This window comes from Gorilla gorilla, chromosome 10 (genome assembly GCF_029281585.2).
Source record: "Gorilla gorilla gorilla isolate KB3781 chromosome 10, NHGRI_mGorGor1-v2.1_pri, whole genome shotgun sequence".
Lineage (NCBI taxonomy): Eukaryota > Metazoa > Chordata > Mammalia > Primates > Hominidae > Gorilla > Gorilla gorilla.
In genome coordinates this window covers 79,273,686-79,283,908 of record NC_073234.2, presented here as the reverse complement: position 1 = coordinate 79,283,908, position 10,223 = coordinate 79,273,686, and the positions used below count along the sequence as shown (strand labels likewise).

At 40.6% G+C, this 10,223-nt stretch overlaps 1 pseudogene; it reads left to right on the top strand.

Moving 5' to 3' along the window:
- Window positions 1-3,994: 3,994 nt before the first annotated feature.
- LOC115930234 (acyl-coenzyme A thioesterase THEM4-like) lies at window positions 3,995-4,554 on the top strand (annotated as a pseudogene).
- Window positions 4,555-10,223: the final 5,669 nt, after the last annotated feature.

The following is a 10,223-nucleotide window of genomic DNA, read 5'->3' as shown; positions in this document are numbered from 1 at the left end:
TAGCTGAATAATATTCCATTGTGCATATATACCACATTTTCCTTATTCATTCATATGTTGGTGGATGCTTGGGTTGATTCCGTATCTTTGCTATTGTAAATAGTGCTGCAATAAACATGAGGACGCAGGTATCCCTTTGGTATGTTGATATCCTTTCCTTTGTATAAATACCCAGTAGTGGGATTGTGGGATCATATGGTAGTTCTAGTTTTAGTTTCTTCAGAAATCTCCACACCGTTTTCCATACTGGTTGTAGTAATTTACATTCCCACCAACAGTGTATAAGAGTTCCCTTTTCTCTGCATCCTTGCCAACATCTGTTTTTTTTGTCTCTTTAATAGCCATTCTAAATGGGGTAAAATGACATCTCATTGTGGTTTTGATTTGCTTTTCCCTAATGATTAGTGATGTTGAGCATTTTTTTTCATCTGTCTGTTGGCCATTTGTATGTCTTCTTTTGAGAAATGTCTATTTATTTTCTTTGCCCACTTTTCTTTTTTCAAGACATGGTCTCATTCTGTCACCCAGGCTGGAGTGCAGTGGCACAATCATGGCTCACTGCAGCCTCCATCTCCCAGGATCAAGCAATCCTGCCACCTCAGTCTCCCAAGTAGCTGGGACTGCAGGCATGTACTGCCACACCCGGTTAATCTTTTTATTTTATTTTTGCAAAGACAGGGTCTCACTATATACAAGGCTATCCTTTGTCCAATTTTAAAAGGGTTGTTTTCTTACTATTGTGATGTTTGAGTTCCTTGTGTATTCTGAACATTAGTCCCTTGTCAGATGAATAGTTTACAAGTATTTTCTCCCATTCTACATATTGCCTCTTCATTCTGTTGACTGTTTCCTTTGCTGTGCAAAACCTTTTTAAATTGACATAGTCTCATCTGTCTATTTTTGTTTCTGATGCCTGTGTTTTTGAGATCTTAGCCATAAAATTTTTGTCTAGACCAACGTCCTGAAATATTTCCTTTATGTTTTCTTCTAGTATAACTTTCTTTTACAGTTTCTAGTCTTACATTTAAACTTTTAATCCATTTTGAGTTGATTTTTGTATATGGTGAGAGATAGAGATCCAGTTTCATTGTTCTGCATATAGATATTCAGTTTTTCCAGCACCATTTATTGAAGACGATGTCTTTTCCACAGTGCATATTCTTGGTGCCTATGTCAGAAATTAGTTGGTTGCAAATATGTGGATTTATGTCTGGGTTCTCTATTATATTCCATTGATCTATGTGTCTTTTTTTTTTTTTTTTTTTTTGAGAAGGAGTCTTGCTCTGTCACCAGGCTAGAGTGCAGGAGCATGATCTTGGCTCACTGCAACCTTCGCCTCCTGAGTTCAAGCGATTCTCGTGCCTCAGCCTGCGGAGTAGCTGTGATTACAGGCATGCACCACCACACCCAGCTAATTTTTTTGGATTTTTAGTAGAGACAGGGTTTCGCCATGCTGGCCAGGATTGTCTCAATCTCCTGAACTCTAAATCATTTACCCAAATAAAGTATAGGTGATAGAAATTGTATCTTGACACAATAGATATAGTACCGCAAGGGAAAGATGACAAAACATAACCAAGCATAAAATAGGGCAGAGTGCGTGATCCACCCACCTCTACCTCCCAAAGTGCTGGGATTACAGGCGTGAGCCACCATGCCCGGCCTATGTGTATATTTTTATACCAATACCATGATGTTTTGGTTATCATAGCCCTGTAATATATTTTGAATTCTGGTAGTATGATGCCTCCAGCTTTATTCTTTTTGCTCAGAATTGCTTTGACTATTCAAGCTCTTTTATGGTTTAATACAAATTTTAGGATATTTACTATTTCTGTGAGAAATGGCATTGATATGTTGATAGAGATTGCATTGAATCTGTAGATTGCTTTGGGTAGTATGGTCATTTCAACCGTATTAATTATTCTAATCCATGAGCATGCTCTTTCCTTTTTTTTTTCTGAGACAGAGTCTTACTCTGTTGCCCAGGCTGGAGTGCAGTGGCACAGTGGTACAATGTCGGGTCACTGCACTGCAACCTCCACCTCCCAGCTTCAAGTGATTCTCCTGCCTCAGCCTCCTGAGTAGCTGGGATTGTAGGCACATGCCACCACGCCCAACTAATTTTTGTATTTTTAGTAGAGACGGGGTTTCATCACGTTGGTCAGGCTGGTCTTGAATTCCCGACCTCAAGTGATCTGCCTGACTCGGCCTCCCAAAGTGCTAGGATTACAGGCATGAACCACCATGCCCAGGCTTCTTTTCATGTTTTTGTGTTTGTGTGTGTGTGTGTGTGTGTGTCTTCTTCAATTTATTTCATCTGCGTTTTGTGGTTTTGTTTTTTGGTGTATTTTGTTTTTTGTTTTTGTTTTTGTAAAGGTCTTTCACCTCCTTGTTTAAATTTATTCATAGGTATTTTACATTTTTTGGCTATTGTAAATAGAATTGTCTTCTTGATTTCTTTTTCAGATAGCTCATCATTGGTGTAAAGAAATACTACCAATTTGTGTATGTTGATTTTGTATTGTGCACCTTTGCAGAATTTTTTAACCAGTTCTGAGAGTTTTTTGGAGTAGTCTTTTGGTTTTCCTAAATATAAGATCATGTCATCTACAAAGAGGGACAATTTTAGTTCCTCTTTTCCAATTTGGATGTTGACATGTTTTGGCTGTGTCCCCACCCAAATCTCATCTTGAATTATAGCCTCCATAATTCTCATGTGTTGTGGGAGGGACCTGGTGGGAGGTTATTGAATCATGGCGGCAGTTCTCCTCATACTGTTCTCATGGTAGTGAATAAGTCTCATGAGATCTGATGGTTTTATAAGGGGGAAACTCCTTTTGCCTGGTTCTTATTTTCTCTCTTGTCTGTTGCCATGTAAGATGTGCCTTTCACCTTCTGCCATGACTCTGAGGCTTCCCTAGCCACATGGAACTGTGAGTTCATGAAGCCTCTTTTCTTGTCATAAATTACCCAGATTGGGTAGGTCTTTAAAAGCAGCATGAAAACAGACAAATACAGTAAATCGATACCAGTAGAGTGGGGCACTGTGGTAAAGATATACACAAATGTGGAAGTGACTTTGGAACTGGGTAATAGGCAGAGGTTGGAACAGTTTGGAAGGCTCAGAAGAAGACAGAAAAATGTGGGAAAGTGTAGAACTTCCTAGAGAACTTGGTCAAATCAGCATTTGACTAAAATGCTGATAATGATATGGACAATGAAATCCAGGCTGCGGTGGTCTCAGATGGAGATAAGGAATTTGTTGGGAATTGGAGTAAAAGTGACTCTTGCTGTATTTTAGCAAAGAGACTGGTGGCATTTTGCTCCTGCCCTATAGATTTGTGGAACTTGGAATTTGAGGGAGATAATTTAGGGTATCTGGTGGAAGAAATTTCTAAGTAACAAAGCAGTCAAGATATGACTTGGGTGCTGTTAAAGGTATTCAGCTTTCAAAAGGGAAACAGAGCATAAAAGTTTGAAAAATTTGCAGCCTGACAATGTGATAGAAAAGAAAAACCCATTTTCTATGGAGAAATTCAAGCCAGGTGCAGAAAATTGCATAAGTAATGAGGAGCCAAACGTTAATCGCCAAGACAACGGGAAAAATGTCTCCAGGGCATTTCAGAGACCTTTGAGCCAGCCCCTCCCATCACGGACCAGAGGCCTAGGAGGAAGAAATGGTTTCCAGGGCTGGGCCCAGGGCCCCCTTGCTGTTTGCAGCCTACAGACTTGGTGCCCTGCATCCCAACTGCTCTAGCCATGGCTAAAAGGGGCCAAGATACAGCTTGGGCTGTTGCTTCAGAGGGTACAAGCCCCAAGCCTTGGCAGCTTCCATGTGGTGTTGTTCTGTGGGTGCACAGAGGTCAAGAATTGAGGTTTGGGAACCTCTGCCTAGATTTCAGAGGATTTATAGAAATACCTGGATGTCGGGTAGTGTGCACCGTCCAGGGCTAGAGTAAGTGCGGCCCCCCGGCCCTCGCGGCCCAGAGCCATGCTGAGGAGCTGTGCTGCGAGTGTCCGCATGCTGGGGTCCCTGCGCCCGCCACCAGTAGGCCTGCCCCTGCCGGGTAGTGAGCCGTGACCCGTGCTGATCCAAAGCTTATGAAAGAAGAACAAATGTCACAGGCCCAGCTCTTCACCAGAAGCTTTGATGATGGCCTGGGCTTTGAATACGTGATGTTCTACAATGACGTTGAGAAAAGGATGGTTTGCTTATTTCAAGGAGGCCCTTACCTGGAAGGACCACCTGGATTCGTTCATGGAGGTGCCATTGCAACGATGATTGATGCTACTGTTGGTATGTGTGCAATGATGGCTGGGGGAATTGTCATGACTGCCAATCTCAACATCAATTACAAAAGACCTATCCCTCTTTGTTCTGTTGTTATGATAAATAGCCAACTTGATAAAGTTGAAGGAAGAAAATTTTTTGTTTCCTGTAATGTTCAGAGTGTTGATGAGAAGACCTCATACTCAGAGGCAACAAGCTTATTTATAAAGCTGAATCCTGCTAAAAGTCTGACATAAAGAGCTGCTGGTGAACCCCATCTCATTCTCTCCCCTCCAGAAGAAGCAGTTGTCCCCTGAATACTCTGCTCCCTCACTGCTGAATCCCTGTAGGGAGAAGCCTGCCAACAGTGACCTTCTGAAACAGCCTTCTGAATACGAGGAGGATTCAGTTTCCATCTTCTCAACTTTTTAACACAGAAACACTTCCTGCGAGCATATCAACAACTCTTAGGCTGGGCACTATGGCTCACACCTATAATCCCAGCACTTTAGGAGGCTGAGGCAGGCAGATTGCCTGAGCTCAGGAGTTCAAGATCAGTCTGGGCAACACGATGAAACCCCATCTCTACTAAAATACAAAAAATTAGCTGGGCATGGTGGCATGTGCCTGTAGTCCCAGCTACTCAGGAGGCTGAGGCAGGAGAATTGCTTGAACCCGGGAGGCAGAGGTTGCAGTGAGCCAAGATCATGCCACATCACTCCAGCCTGGGCAACAGAACAAGAAGCCATCTCAAAAAAAAAAACAACAAAACAAAAAAAACTCTGTCTCCTTAGGATATGTTACCTGCTCAACTGCGGACTAGAGAAATAAATGTGTATTGAAACTTTTACTGCAAACTTCAAAATGCTAGAAAACCAAGCATGAAGAATAAATACATGGCGGGGAACACACAGGCATGTGCATATGCATATACATTGTAAGTTAGTAAGTTAGAAAGCTAGCTTTGTCATATCTGAACACATGAATCTTTTTGGTCGGAGTAGGAAGCACAGCCAGATCCTATAGGAATGAATACCTCAAATCTGTTTTCTGGGATTCTAGAGATTAAACCACTGTGCCATTAAAAAAAAAAAAATACCTGGATGTCCAGGCAGAAGTTTGCTGCAGGGGTCAGGCCCTCATTGAGAACCTCTGCTCAGGCAGTGCAGAAAGGAAATGTGGAGTTGAAGCCCCTACACAGAGTCCCCACTGGGGCACTGCTTACTGGAGCTGTGAGAAGAGAGTCATCGTCCTCCAGACCCCAGAATGATAGATCCACTGCTAGCTTGCACTGTGCACCTGGAAAAGCCACAGAAACTGAATGCCAGCCCATGAAAGCAGCCAGGAGGCAGACTGAACCCTGAAAAGTCACAGGGGTAGAGCTGCCCAAGACCATGGGAAACCACCTCTTGCATCAGCATAACCTGGATGTGAGACATGGAGTCAAAAGAGATCATTTTGGAACTTTATGGTTTAATAACTGCCCTATTGGTTTTCGGATTTGCACAGGGCCTATAGCCCCTTCATTTTGGCCAGTTTCTCCCATCTAGAATTGCTGTATTTATCCAATGCCTATATCTCCATTGGGTCTAGGAAGTAACTAACTTGTTTTTTATTTTTCAGGCTCATAGGTGGAAGAGACTTGCCTTGTCTCAGATGAGACTTTGGACTGTGGACTTTGAGTTAATGCTGAAGTGAGTTAAGAGTTTGGGGGACTGTTGGGAAGGCATGATTGGTTTTGAAATGTGAGGACATTAGATTTGGGAGGAGCCAGAAGCAGAATGATATTGTTTGGCTGTGTCCCCACCCAAATCTCATCTTGAATTTTAGTTCTTATAATTTCCATGTGTTGTGGGAGGTACCCAATGGGAGTGAATAAGTCTCATGAGATCTGATGGTTTTATAAGGGGAAAACCCTTTCACTTGGTTCTTATTTTCTCTCTTGTCTGCTGCCATGTAAGACATGACTTTCACCTTCTGCCATGATTGTGAGGCCTCCCCAACCACGTGGAACTGTGAGTTCATTAAGCCTCTTTTTCTTTATAAATTACCCAGTCTCAGGTATATCTTTGTCAGCAGCATGAAAACAGACAAGTACAGATGTCTTTCATTTTGTCTTGCCTGATTGCTCTGGCTAAAACTTCCAGTATTGTGTTGAATAGTAGTAGTGAAAGTGGGCATCCTTGTCTTGTGCCAGTTCTTAGAGGAAAGGCTTTCAGCTTTTCCCCACTTGGTATGATTTTAGCTGTAGCTGTGGGTTGGTCATAGATGGCCTTCACTCTGTTGAGGTGTGTTTCTTCTATTATGAGTTTGTTGAGAGGTTTTATTATGAAGCGTTTTTGAATTTTATCAATGCTTTTTATGTGTCTATTGAGATGATCATATAGTTTTTGTCCTTTATTCTGTTGATGTGATATATATGTTTATTTATTTGCATATGTTGTGCATCCTTGCATTCCTGGAATAAATCCCACTTGACCATGTCATATTATCTTTTTCATTGTGCTGCTGAATTTGACTTGCTAGTATTTTGCTGAGGACTTTCCTTCTAATCTCAGTTTAAATATCACAGGAGCATCTCCTCAGAGATAAAACACCTAACTACATTACAAGGTCATTGATACCATTACCATTAAAATGACAATAAACAGGCTGAGCGCTGTGGCTTATGCCTGTAATTCTAGCACTTTGGGAGACCAAAGCAGGTGGATCACTTGAGCCCAGGAGTTCGAGACCAGCCTAGGCAACATGGTGAAACCCCATCTCTATAAAAAATACAAAACTTAGCCGGGTGTGGTATTGAATGTCTGTAGTCCCACCTACTCGGGAGGCTGAGGTGGTAGGATCATTTGAGCCCAGGAGGTTGAGGCCGCAGTGAGCCATGGTCACGCCACTGCACTCCAGCCTGGGTGACAGAAGTGAGACCCTGTCTCAAAAAATAAATAAATAAATAAATAAAAATAAACATACACTTTCCCTATACTTTGGAATCACACAGGTATTCATAGCTATAGAACCTCAAAATGAAGTTTAGTTTTTGTGTTTTTTAATGTTACGAAAGCTTTGAAATGAGATGATAAACCAAGTGACACACAACTAAATAGACCTCCCAAAACAAACTTTGAGACTGAGTTTGTTTGCAGCCATTCCCATTCCAACATTAGTAGGTATTAAAAACAGAACAAACAAGCTGGGTGTGGTGGCTCATACCTGTAATCCCAGAACTTTGGGAGGCTGAAGTGGGTAGATTGCTTGAGCCCAAAAGTTCAAGACCAGCCTGGGTAACATGGTAAAACCCCATCTCTACAAAAAATACAAAAATTAGCCAAGCATGGTGGCATGCCTGTAGTCCCAGCTACTCGGGAGGCTGAGGTGGGAGGATCATTTGAGCCTACAAGGTGGAGGTTGCAGTGAGCCATGATCACATCACCGCACTCCAGCCTGGGTGACAGAGCAAGACCCTGTCTCAAAAACAACAACAACAACAAAAAAATCCCAAAAACAAAAACAAAAAAAAAAGAAAGAAAAAAATGGTGATAATTCAGGTCATGTACAAAGCTGATTTGTTTGATATTATGTGCTTTTCAAATGATATATATGTGTATGTATGTATATATATATGCATATGTGTGTGTATATATGTGTATGTGTGTGTTATAAATTTTGTTCTGTAGAATTTTATTACTGCATAAATAATTCTTACCTGCATTTCTACAAAAATACTTTCTTTACAATGCAAAAGCAAATTATGAACTAGAACAAGAATAAAGAAGGTTATTAAGCCATAACAAGAGAAAAAGCATGTTTTATGTTTTGAGGCTAATTGAATCATACAACCTAACTCTATATGCATGCCTAGTTTCTATTTTCCATTCAAACAGCACTACTTAAACATCTCTCTTTTCCCTGTCTGTTCCACTGAGCATACCTGTTCTATATTTATGGTACTTTTAAATATCTTGGCAGAAATCATGTCAATGAGAATGTACTGGTTAATTTCCAGAAAAAGAAAGATAAAAAAAAAACACAGATTGTTCTTAACTATCCAGCTTTTTCCCCCAAATCATTTGTTTGAGAAAAATATTTCACCTGATGTTGTCAAAATCTTGTTCTTTCAAGTGGAATTAAAGTTTGCAAAATTTGTCCAGGCACAGTGGCTCATGCTTGTAATCCCAGCACTTTGGGAGGCCAAGGTGGGTGGATAGCTTGAAGTCAGGAGTTCATGCCTCTAATCTCAGCTACTCAGGAGGCTGAGGCAGGAGAATCACTTGAACCTGGAGGGGCCAAAGTTGCAGTGAGCTGAGATCACACCACTGTACTCCAGCCTGGGCAACAGAGAGAGACCGTGTCTCAAAAAAAAAAAAAAAAAAAAAAAGGCTTTGCAAAATTCAAGGCTACTCTGGAAAATGCAAATATATTCTCAGCAATTACATGTAAGTAAAAAATCCTTATTGTTAACAAATTATATTTTTGATGAATTTTTAAAATTTGAGCACAATACTATTTCATTGTATTTGGCCATTATTTACAACACTTTGGCTCTGAATTCTGGCTCCACCACTCCATCACAGGTTAATTGATGAGTAATCTTCAGCAAGTTAGGTAACCTCTAGCAATTTCTCCTCCAGAATAACAGAAATAATATTAACTTTCTCAGAATTGTTACAAAGAGTAAAAGAGATGGGATATAGAAAGCACTTAATATAGAACCTGGCATATAGTAACATTCAATAAATTCTTCAGTAGGCTTTGCTATAGGTTGAAGTCTGCTCAAAAGATAGCTAATCAAGGTTTTATGCGACGTAAAGTAATTCCTCATAGCATAAGAATCAGTTCTTCCTCAGTCTTAGAAATACGAGGGCTGGGGAGCCCTACTGGACTTTGATAATATAATAAATAAGACAACACTTAACAAAGAAACAGAAAACCTCCCGAAACCCTTCCAACTTTATCCATACACCAAATTTTTTTCTGTTTGGCAGGGAACATAATTTGAATTTCACAGGAGTATAACAGAACTACATAACAAAATAAATGACTTCCTGCTGTTAGGTAAACTGCTGCTCTATTTCAATTGCTTTGGATGCTTCATTAATATGGGGCTGAAACTGCTAATTCATTTTATCCCTGTGATTGGTAGTGGCCAACAAGAGTAGTATCACTGTGTTGAAAGAAATTGTAAAGTGATAGATAATATCCCCTTGTTGTAGTTGAGATTCTTGCTTTTGGTTTGTGAGGTACCAGGTTTAAATTATAGCCCTTTCTTTCTGCTAGACGCTCATGGCAAAGATTGAATGTAACTTGCCTTTGAACCTTCAGTTTAATTCCTAGCATATCAATCATGATATGTGGTTGTTGATCTGTCGCTGCACCACAACATATCTCAGTCCTCCTCCTTGTCTTTTCTGTTGTATCACCAGGGCTTTGTGTTGGCATGAGAAAGAATAGTATGAAGGTAACACTAAGCCCAAAGCCACAGAGAATGGTCTTTTATTAACTCATAGATATTGGGGGTTTACGATTCTCCCTCTTCCCTTCCCCCACAGAATGGCATATGAGGACGTCTGGTGTTATATTATCTCAGCTACTCAGCTACTCAGCTACTTTACATAACCTTAAATTGGCCCTTCAGGCCACCAGAGAACCGAATTGACTCTCATAAGCAAGGAAGCTGTTCATGTGGGAAGTGTTATTCCCATGGGATCTTTTGCAGAACTGTTCAAATTTAAACAATATATCTGGGGAAAATAAAGAATGTGGGAAAGAAATATAGTAAATTGTTCCTGCATGTTTGTATAATTTCTGCTTTTTGGCCAAAAGGAGTAATATGTAATCAATGGTTTTACGTTTTTTTGGCACTTGGTCCTGAGCCAAATTGAAAAATAGCTCCTCTCCCACTGAGGATTATTCTAAGGCTTTAGTGTCTCCTTTGTGTTGTGAGAACCACAAC